Below are 10,149 nucleotides of genomic sequence, written 5' to 3' on the forward strand. Positions count from 1 at the left end.
AGAATAGGTATTATTTCTTCTTTTATTGTTTGGTAGAATTCCCCAGGGAATCCGTCAGGCCCTGGACTCTTGTTTTTGGGAAGGTTTTTGATCACTGCTTCAATCTCTTCATAATTAATCGGTCTGTTTAATCAATTTCCTCCTGTTTCAGTCTTGGTAGTTTTTATGTTTCCAGGAAGGCATCCATTTCTTCCAGGTTAATTTATTGGCATAAAGTTGTTGATAAAAGTTTCTAATGATCCTTCCTATTTCATTGATGTTGGTTGTGATCTCTCCCCTTTCATTCATAATTTTATTTATTTGGATCCGTTCTCTGTTCTTTTGAATAAGTCTCGCCAGTGGCTTATTAATCTTACTTATTCTTTCAAAGAACCAGCTTCTAGTTTTGTTTATCTGCTGTACTGTGCTCCTGGTTTCTAACTCATTGATCTCTGCTCTAATCTTGATCAACTGCCTTCTCGTGCATGGGTTAGGTCTGTTCTTCTGTTCCAGCTCCAGCTTCTTGAGGTGAGAATATAAAAACTGTGATTTAGATTTTTCTGTTCTTTTGATTGAGGCTTGGATGGCTATGTATTTCCCCCTTAGGACTGCCTTTGCAGTGTCCCATAGGTTTTGGACCGATGTGTTCTCATTTTCATTGGTCTCAAAAATTGCTTAATCTCCTTCTTAATTACCTGGTTTACCCAATCATTCTTGAGCAGGATGGTTCTTAGTTTCCAAGTGTTTGAGTTTCTTCCAAATTTTCCTTGTGATTAAGTTCCAGTTTCAAAGCATTGTGGTCTGAGAATATGCAGGGAATAATCACAGTCTTTCGGTATCGGTTGAGACCCGTTTTGTGACCCTGTATATGGTCTATTCTGGAAAAAGTTCCATGTGCATTTGAAAAGAATGAGTATTCTGTTGTTCTGGGGTATAGTGTTCTGTATATATCTATGAGGTCCATCTGGTCCAATATGTCATTCAAAGCTCTTGTTTCTTTGTTGATTTTCTGCTTAGGTGATCTATTGCTGAGAGCGGAGTGTTGAGGTCCCGTACTATTAATGTATTATTATCTATAGGTCTCTTTATTCTGGTTAAGAGTTGGCTTGTGTATCTACTGCTCCCCTGCTGGGGGCATAGGTATTTATAATTATCATATCCACTTGTTGGATACATCCTTTAAGAGTAATATAGTGTCCTTCTGTATCTTTACAGTCTTTAGTTAAGAATCTAATCTGTCTGGTGTGAGAATTGCTATCCCAGCTTTCTTTTGAGGTCCATTGGCATGAAAAATGGTTTTACATCTCTTCACATTCAGTCTGCATGTATCTTTAGGTTCAAAATGAGTCTCTTGTAGACAGCAAATGGATGGGTCATGTCTTTTTATCCAATCTGCAACCCTGTGGTGTTTTATGGGAGCATTTAGGTCATTCACATTGAGAGTGATTATTGAGAGATAGGATTTTAATGATGTCATGTTGCCTGTGAAGTCTTTGTTTCTACAGATTGTAAATTTCTGTTTTGTATCACTCATGGGGCCTTTTTACTTTTATAGAACCCCCCTTAATATCTCTCGTAAGGCAGCTTGGTGGTTATATATTCTTTGTTTCTGCCGGTCTTGGAAGGTCCTTATCTCTCCATCAATTCTGAATGACAGCCTTGCTGGATAAAGGATCCTTGGCTGCATGTTCTTCTCAGTTAGAGCTTTGAAAATACCTTGCCAACCCAGGTCTCTGTAGACAGGTCTGACGTTATTCTGATTTTCTTCCCCCTGGCCACTTTCAAGACTGTATCCTTGGATCTAATATTTGCAAATTGCACTATGATGTGATGTGGCGTAGGTTTGTTGTGGTTGAGCTTGGAAGGGGTCCTCTCTGCCTCTTGGACATGAATGCTTGTTTCCTTTGCCAGATTAGGGAAGTTCTCAGCTACAATTTATTCAAATATCTCTTCTAGAACTCTCTCTTTCTCCACCCCTTTGAGGATGCTGATGATTCTGACATTGGAACGTTTTGTTGAGTCAGTAATCTCCCATAATCTGCATTCTTGAGATTGGATTTTTTGAGCCAAGTTTCCCTTTTTACTTTCTCTTCCACCATCCCCTCCTCCAATTCACTAATTCGTTCTTCTGTCTCATTTACTCTGGCCGTCAGAGTGTCTAGTTTAGACTGCATTTGATTCATAGCATTTTAAATTTCTGCCAGATTCGCCCTCATTTCCACCCTTATTCAATTTTCCCGTTAACATTTTCATTAATAGTTTTTTCAAGTCTACACATCATCTTGACCATTGTTACTCTGAACTCCATTTCTGACAATTTGGTTATATCCATATCCATCAGTTCTGTGGCAGAGACCACAGTCTCTGTGTCCTTTGTTTGCTGAGGGTTCCTCCTCATCATTCTGATGAGCAGAGGTTGCGGGGATGCACAGAGCCCCAGTTATTGACCAGGACCCAGGCAGTGTTGCATTTGTTTTATAGGGACCTTAGGGAAGTGGGCTTCTTGATTTTTTCAGCCTGCCTTCTAGGGGAGGGGCCTGCCACACTGCTACTCAGGCAACCCTATTTGGGTAGTTGTCCGGTCCCCTGTGAGGGGAGATGGGAATGGGCACAATGTGAACCGGTATTTCTGGGCTTTTGTTCTCTGGCGTCTTTCCCTGGCGGTTTTCTGTGCCTCTTCTGAGAGAGCAGCAGTGGCTGTATCCTAGCCTCTCAGAACAGAGAAATCACAGTCCACTCTCCACTGAGCTCTCCTGGCCAGTTTAACTCTGTTTCCGTCAGTGCTGCTAAAAACCCCGCAGCATCCTGGGATGCGCACCCCACAGCCACTCTCCCAGCCCTCGCTTCCAGGGCCAGCACGTCTCTGTCCTTTGTGCTTTTAACACTGCCAGCTGCCCCCAGTTCCCGCTTGCGCTCCCGAGCTCCCTGTTTCAGTGTGGTTCGCACATGCTCCGGAGCTCTGTTTCTCAGTCTGGTCGCACCCGCGTTCCCAGGCTCACAGTCTCAGTCTGCTTTCTCGCGGGTGCTAGTCTGCGAGTCCAGCCCACTCCCCAGTGCAGGTGGCTACTGCTTCCCGGCGCCCGAGCACGTTGGCTCCCTCCCCCTTCCATTTATCTTTTGATATCTGCGCGTGGATTCAGGGCTCCCTGCTTCGTACCTCAATACTCAGTGCTGGAGATGTTCGTTTGTAGAGATCCACATGTATCTTCCTTTGTCTCAGGCTGATTTTGTGGGTGTTCAGGGTGGTCTGGTAGATATCCAGCTCGATTCAGGGGACCAGCTGAAAAAAAGGGTCCCCTACTCCTCCTCCATTCCCCGCCCCCGGATTTGGTATTTTAAAATATAAATACCTTTTCAAAAAATACTTTTTCTTTTTTTGATTTTCAGTTTCTCAAAGGAAATTCTGCTTTTTGGAATCAGATTAACTGATTCAATTTTTGTTAAATCCTTATATTTCTTTTTGGTACATCTGTGTTTTAAGAAATATATATTAAAATTGAAAATATATTTACTAAATTATCTTTCCCAAATTAAATACTTGCTGTGTTCTATGTTCTCATTAAATGTTTTGCTGATTTCTTTTAGGGGTCTTGGGTATTTTGAATAGTTGTATCTAGAATACACAGACTTGCCCAACTTGTCTGTCTAGACAAGTCCAGATAGTTATATTTTTTACAGTTGTGGTCATTGTGCCACATATTTGTCTCCCTGTCTTCTTCAAAACTGCTGGCTAGATCTTGGCTATAGCATAAGATTTATTGTCTTTGAGCTGCCACTGCTTCTGAGCTGCTGACACCATTAATCAGTCTGACTTACTGACCCTGGTGCTATCTGGAACTCTGTGCTTATATTAGATAGGTTGTAGCTGGAGTCCATCCATTATATTTCCAGGTTCTAACTTTTCTGTACGATCCCAGCTTAATCATGCTGGAAACTATCACATAGATGTTATAGAACCCCCTTATATCACTTAAAAAAAAAACCCTCACTTATCTCTAAGGGGTTCTATAAGTGAAAATTCCAAATGGATTTGTATTACACACCCAATAATTCAGAGCTAAATCTGTAAAAGCATCAAATGTCATTTACAGTCTATAAGCACTGCAGAACTGTGTATTTTCAATAAAGACAAGCCCTCTGATGGTCTTCTTAAATCATGGAAAGCTGAAACAACACCCCAGTTCAGTGTATCTTTGTCTTGGATAAAAAAGTCAGATTTGCCTGGTTGCAATTCACCTCACTCACCTACGGTGCATTGATTCTGACATCTAATTAAATTGATCAGCCACATTGATCACTAAGGCAATTGTTTGCCAAGCATCACTGGCAAAATAAATTTAGCTTATACTTGTGATGTACTCTATTGTTATATCCAGAAGTGAGAACAAATAAGGAACAGGAAATTGAACATAATTTGAATAAGGAAACTGAACACAATTCTGTATCATAATTTGTACATGTATAGTGACCACTCTGTGTTCTCTTGTTTCTTACTTTGTGAGTTTCCATAATATTAATTTCAGGAGGCTTGACATTTTCACAGTTAATTCAATTTTGCCACTGTTTTCTTTCAACAAAACTTGCTATTCAATTTAATTGTCTTTTAGAAAACAAGCTAGAAGTATCTTTCAACTTTCAACATATAATGCTTTTGTTAAAATCAGTCTTTATTAAAGCAGATATCATTTAAAGATTCTTTTGCAGACTTTTAATTAAAATAGTTTAAATGTATTTTTAGATTGAATATCTCATAACAATCCATCAGTAGTTTCTCTCATATTCTGATAACATATGTAAAAAATGTCCTTCAAAACAATAATGAAACAAGAAAAAGCTGTCAGTAGAACTCTTTGGTTTCAAGTTTAATATAGAAATGAGGTCCAAAGGTGAAATCCAAATAATTAGTAGAAATTAGAATCGTTTTTCCTCAAGAAATTATTTTTTTAACATTAGTAAAACTGTAAGTTTATTCATAGGCATTTTTATTCCGTCCTTGCATGAATTAAGAAAACGTGCTGGCGGTGGGCATGTTCTATACTTTTTTTTTCTTCTAACAACATAAGATCAGAGTAGCCAAGATATGCTTTTGCATAAAAAAGTATATGCAATTATCACAAAAAATAGTCATTCCCATTAATCAAAATTGTCTTTATGTGGCAGGACAATATTTATGCATCTCTTCTATAGTCTTTATTCCCTTTTCCCTTCAATAGGATGGGGTCTTTGTTAAAAGAGAGTGAGGCGGCCAGCCAAGGCTTACTGGTATAGCATGTATAATTTCCAGGACAAATCTCATGGGTGAAAAAGTATCAATTTCTTCTATAGCTGAATTAATTTTTGAGAACCTTGTTTCATTGCCTTCTAGAGGCTGTACGCCACCAGGTACAGATCTCCATGAACCTTTGGTCAGAGAGCTTTGACCTACCACACAGACATCTTACTTTGTTTCTGGCTCATATGGGGTCCCAGAGGGGCTCTCTTTCTCTGGACTCTACTGAAGATTAGGGGACCCCTCTGGTCTCATATTTACCAAATATACCTGGAGTTTCTAATACACTACTAGGAGGTATCTGGTACAGTTTCATGGTAAGCGAGGGGAAGATGGAGGGGGTAGGAAAGAACCGGGTGAGAGAACGGCAGAGAGCAGTGGCAGTGTCCCATGGGACATGGCCACTTATGCTCATTCATGATGGACTTTCTATGGGCAAACTGTCTTCTTGAGGGGAAAAGTAGAATCATGTTTCGTATCCTCTTCTGGACTCAAAGATTTGTTGTTGTTGTTGTTTGTCTTGTGATTGGTCTTAAGTTTTTTTTTTTTGTTCCTCTTAAAAATTTATATGCTTCCCAAACCAGCCAGTGGAACTGAAGAAACTGGGTATACGTACATGTATACAAACACACATACATATATAAATATGTAAATACACTGAACTCTTCTTTCCAAATTAGGTTATTTTTTAAGTAGCTGATTCTGAAAAATAGGTCAAAATTTATAAAATTCAAATACAATTCTATATATTATGGATTATTTCTATGGACTCATCACCCTTGACTTCTTCAAGCCTTCCTGTCTACCCTTATTCTAGTTTCAAACTCACACCCATATGTACATACGTTCTAGTTACCCTGATTACTTCATGTTATCTCTTGTATCAAAGATTTTTGTCTAGAATATTCTTCCTTTATACCCATAATCAATGCTTCACATGGGCCATATCTGTTCATCCTTTAGATCTTCATTTTGGGTAACAGGCTCAGTAAAAGTCTTCCTTATCCTTAAGTTTAAGCTAAGAAACTTAGCTTGTGTGTCCATAGGCAGTAACATTTTGTACTTTATTATCATAACATGTATAACATTGCCTGTAACTATCCAGGTTCTCCAGAAGGCTAAGCTCTGAGGGCAGGCTTCATGTCTATTTTGTTCTCTGTTCTAATCTTGTGCCTAGCACAGTGCTTAATATATAATTTTTGAAAAACGCATATTGAATATAGCTGAGCCAATGCAAAAATGAGAATCAAAGACTCTAAGCAAGTCCTATCTTATACAGTATAGGTGCACTAATGACATCAGGAAACTGGCCCCAGAGAATGGAAGTATACAGGTCTTACATATGAAGGACAACTTTTGTTTTGTTGTTTACTGAATAAGGATATAGTCCACTAAAGGTTGTAGAGGTGGCTTAAATGCCTATTAACTAGGCCATATAGGTGACTTTACAGACAAACAGATATTTGATTGGCACCAAGAATATCATGTTGTATTATTCGGTTTAAGATATTATATGTAAGTAGTTCAGCATAACATAAAACATTAAGAGGATGAAAATACTTAATTTGTAATTACAAAAGAGGCAGTGAAAGCAGCATGAAAAAATAATTTTACTACAGTAGATAAAATAAACATTTTACTAACACAGTATGACCAAGAGAACCATTGTCCAAAAGATGAGAAAGGAAATTGCCCACAATGAATAATACTTCATGTAAGATGAAAGAATGAAACTAATGCTTAATTAGACCTTCATATAATTTCATCTTCATCCAGATTCTACAAATTGTTTATTATCCTGGTTTCACAGGTAAGAAGGAAAAGGTGCCAAGAATTTATTGCTAATAGAAGTGGTATAACAAAAACCATGATGACTTACTGCCTTCTTACCAAGTACCAGTCCTCTTAAGTGGTTTACTACATTCATCATCTAATATGACATTCATGCCTTTTTCAGTTTCAGATGGTTATTGACATCTCTTGGCTTCTGGCTGCTCATTCTTATCTCTGACTTTGTCTTCACATGGCTTTCTCCTTTGTGAGTCTTCTCTTCTTCTGACTCTTACAAGGATACTTTTCATTGGGTTTAGGGCCCACTTAGTGTATCCAGATTAATGTCATTGCAAGGTCTTTAACTTAATTACATTTACAAACACTTACAAATAAGGTACTATTCACATTTCCAGGAATATGAACACAGACATATTCTTGGGGGGGCGGGGGGCAAATCACACATGCCATGAAATTGGCTTGTGGTTCCCATCTCATAACAGAGGTCTTTAAGTAAATCCTCATAGATGGTCTCCTAAAGCATATCTAACTTATACTCCAGTCTACCAATTATCCAATAATATAGAACAAGGTTTTAATAAAGTTATTTTATTGCCATCAAATATAGCATAAACTTTTATTATAATTTTAAATCTCCTGTCAAAAGTTTTTAATTCTTTGAAACAGTTGTTTTTAGTTTTAAGAAAAGCATAATATAAATAAGAAGCCTACATACTATTAAATAAGTGTGAAAAATGTGGTATAGTTTGAAAAATATCAATTTTTCTTTTGCTTCTCAAGTATATTGCTTCCTTCCCAGTTACCCCAAGGGATCAGTCAGCCCAAGGAGAGATCATGATTTATTATAGAAGGCATGCCAAATTAAAAAGTTAGATATAATTTAACTTCTCACATTCAAAATAAGATTTTGTAGCAAAACAAGACTGGCAAGCTTATGTGAAAGAATTTCCTATACTTCTTTAGTTCTTTTTTGGCTAAGCATAATTCTGGATGATTGCAGTCATGCTCAGTATAGAAAAAGCATTTTCCACTATGTTGGTTAAGTCTTAGGTTTGTTGTCTTCCATAGAAAGAAGATATGATCAAGAAGAGTGGACAAAGCAAATTCTTTTCTAATCCTGGAGGATGGTGAAGAGAAGATAAATAAGAAATGAGATTAAAGGAGGAAAGATGTCAGGCAAGCATGTGTCTCCATGTCCCTTCCTGAGACTCCAGCCGACATAAAGGTGAGAAACAGGAGGGTCTGGTAAGTTGAGGGAATGCAAAGGGCAGAGAAGAGTCAGCAGATTAAAGACTTGAGGATTTGCTCTTTAGGGTTTCAGCATCATGTGAGTTGGGTGACATAGTTAAAAAGGAGGGTCTGTTGTCCTGACAAGGAATGTCTACCTTGCCTTCCAACCCTTAATCATGGATACGTGTAAACAAACACTACTTTGTTTTTATTTAAATTCAATTAATTAACATATAGTGCATTATTAGTTTCAGAGTTAGAGTTTAGTGATTCATCGGTTGCATATAACATCCAGTGCTCATTACATCAAGTGCTCTCCTTAATGGCTATCATTAAGGCACTACTTTAAATGCTTTATATATAAGTACCCATTTAATCTTCACAAAAATACTATGAACTTGGGGAAGACATTTTTTAAAATGAAGAAACTTGCCCTAGATCACATTAAGTTAGGGAACAGGAATTACACCTTGTGCCATTTAGATCTAGAATTTGTACATTTAATCACTGCTGCATGACTGGAAACTAAGCTGTTACCCCAAAATGTGAACAAAAGACTCTATTTTATTTTTATTTTAATTCCAGTATAGTTAACACAGTGTTACATTAGTTTCAGGTGTATAATGTAGTGATTCAACAATTCTATATATTATTCACCGTACATCATGATGAGTGTACTCTTAATCCTCTTCACCCATTCTCCTCCCCCCCCCACCCCCACTTCACCTCTGGTAACCATCTATTTGTTCTCTACAGCTAATAGTTTTTGGGTTTGAAAGGATATATGCACCCCTGTTTATTGCGTCATTATTTACAATAGCCAGATTATGTAATCAACCCAAGTATCCATCAGTACATCAATGGATATAGAAGTGGAGTGTGTGTGTGTGTGTGTGTGTGTGTGTGTGTGTACACACACACACATACAGTGGAGTATTATTCAGCCACAAAAAGAATGAAATCTTGCCATTTGTAACAATGTAGATGGATCTAGAGAGTATAATGCTAAGCAAAATGAGTGAGAAAAAGACCAATACCGTATGATTTCACTCATATGTGGAATTTAAGAAACAAAATAAAGCACAAGGACTCTTTAAATTATTGGATCTAATCTCAGTATCAACCAGACTAGACATTTACATTTTTAATGCTCTTTCATGAATAGGACCTTATTGGAAGGATGACATGAATTATAAAACAGTAATAAAGAAATGAAATTCCTTTGTGAAATGTAAACGTGTTGTCTTCATATGTAAATGTGTATATATGAACATGTATATACAGATACACAAGACTCCCTTAGAGGAAAGCAGCTGTCAGCATGGGCTCCTGAGCCATGAAGGATGACTCCAACCAATACAAATTAAATCTCCAAATAAGTATTGAGGCTACCTGCTTTGCGTATGGTGTCCTGGTGGAGTTTGATGATGCAATTCATCCACTAAATAATTATTAAGCACCTGTCATAGGATGGCATATTTCAGATGTAGGGATATATAAGTAACATACATTGCAATGTGGGGAAGACACAAAATAAACACAATATAAATTATAGAGAATTTTAGAGGGGTATGAGTGTTATTGGAAGAATATAGTAAAGGGTAAGAAGGATAGGAATTACAGATTTGGAATTTCAGTTTCAAATAGGGTGCTCACTTAATGTTTTAGAGTGTTGTGAGTTTATTTCATGACATTTTAGATAATCTTGGACAGTAACATATGTCTGGAATTAAATAACTATAAAGAAAGAAAGGGGATATCCAAAATTAATGTGTTGGGAATGTTTTCAAACTTTTAAATTATACGAAAGTCACTAAAATACCTTATTATCATAAAGGTTGCTATTTTGTTTTCAAGGATTAGGCAAAAGGGTTTATTTT

The sequence above is a fragment of the Ailuropoda melanoleuca genome, chromosome 18 (genome assembly GCF_002007445.2).
Source record: "Ailuropoda melanoleuca isolate Jingjing chromosome 18, ASM200744v2, whole genome shotgun sequence".
Classification (NCBI taxonomy): domain Eukaryota; kingdom Metazoa; phylum Chordata; class Mammalia; order Carnivora; family Ursidae; genus Ailuropoda; species Ailuropoda melanoleuca.